At 34.8% G+C, this 1,827-nt stretch overlaps 1 pseudogene; it reads left to right on the forward strand.

Annotated features, from left to right (window-relative positions):
* Positions 1-430: 430 nt before the first annotated feature.
* The window catches only part of LOC107083198, a 69,438-nt pseudogene continuing 68,041 nt past the window's right edge, over positions 431-1,827 (forward strand).

Genomic DNA, 1,827 nt, shown 5'->3' on the forward strand with positions numbered 1-1,827 from the left:
CAGTAAAGGGCGTCTCCAGATATGGTGCAAGACAGACCACTACAGATCCTTCCTGCTTACACCTATCAACATCTACGACAACTCATTAAAAAAAGATGATGCATTACTGCAACATTTAATTTTGCTTTTGGGATTAATAGAGTTTTATTTATTGAAATTGAAAGAGATCATAACTTATGGTCACTTTTGAAGACCAACCTTGGGTTCTCTAATTGAATGTATTGCAGATATTCCTTCTTTAAACCTGAATGTGAGTAGCAGAGTCTGACAAATTAACGTGACAAATAGTCTTATATCCTTGCTAGATTCATCGTCACACATCAGCAGACACATGACTGAAAATCAACGTAACTAAGCTTTCATTTGCTCACGAGCACAGCGGAAACATTTCAGAGCGGGAGAACAGATTACAAAATACCAGAGCTGCACTCTTTTTTTGAACGAGACACCATGTTTTTCTGGTGACGTGTGGCTGATCCTCATGCGATCCTTTCACCTCTGTAGTCAGTCATTGGTTAAGGGCCAGCAGAAGAAGCCGCACTCTGTCTTACCTCTGTTACCACAATGCATCTTACTACAGAAGAAAAGATAGAGCTTGGATTGCATCCTGTATTTGGGGTAAGTAATCAATAAGTCATTTTAATTTTCTTTAAATGTTCCCACAGTGATTTGTGATTGTAAAGTTTAAGTCCAGTTGACATCATTACATTTTTATATATCTGGATATTTATCTTTTAAAAATGTATGTTTTATGCAATAAACACAGCTGAAATAAGTCTAGAGGAGAGCAAAGTCTAAATGTAAGCCACGGTGGAATGCAGTGACTAAAGTAAGCATGAGTTACACTAAGCACGAGAGTACTCTATGAAATTGATTTTAATGGTTTTTAAACATATTGGTAGGGATGTCAGATTGAAGGCAGCTTTGTCATCTCAGTTAAAATACCAAAATATTAAATCAAAAACACACAAAACACATGCTGGACATGAAGGGAAATGAGTGGGATTACTATCATAATGATGACTTAAATTTGCTTAGACACTTATGGAAACATTTTTACGACCACTGATTTTTGTGCAAACTCTATAGGGTGTAATACTTACAGTACGACCAGAGTTAAAATCAGTCATTTCATAGTCTCTGGAGTGACCCAAATCCCAGCATGAGTAAGGGAAAGGGACACAAGAGGCTCCATAGGATGTGCAGGTGTTCACAGCGGAGTCAGAGGGTGATATGTTTGCTCTCTGAGTACTTCAAGAGGCTGGGAACATAAAAAAAAACCTAGAATGCAGATGTGTGAGCACGTTGGGCAGTCAACCTTATATTTATGTCAACCTATTTTTATGAAACCTAATTGTCAAAGTGAGGCGTAACATTGAACCTCAATGCTTGTATGGTTTCCTTGGATTCCTCTGTTTAAAAACAGGATTGCAAACAAGAAAATAACCCAGTTATTCTAATATGTGTATAACTCTTTTTTTTCAGTTACTCTGTTTCAAAATTAAAGAGAGAAAAAGATATTTCTTTTTTTAATCAAATTAGAAAAGGGAAAACTCTCCAAGACTGTATTTAAATGGTTGAATTAACGATATGTGAAGTATCAGAATTAGAATGCCTTTATTATCATTATACATCAATATACAATGATAATTGCAAAGACCAAGTAATATAATATGAAAAACAATATGAAATATTTACAATGTACAATTTAAACATGCAAAAATTGTATCGATCGATAGATAGATAGATAGATAGATAGATAGATAGATAGATAGATAGATAGATAGATAGATAGATAGATAGATAGATAGATAGATAGATAGATAG

The sequence above is a fragment of the Cyprinodon variegatus genome, unplaced genomic scaffold (assembly GCF_000732505.1).
Source record: "Cyprinodon variegatus isolate N-32 unplaced genomic scaffold, C_variegatus-1.0 Scaffold70, whole genome shotgun sequence".
NCBI lineage: Eukaryota > Metazoa > Chordata > Actinopteri > Cyprinodontiformes > Cyprinodontidae > Cyprinodon > Cyprinodon variegatus.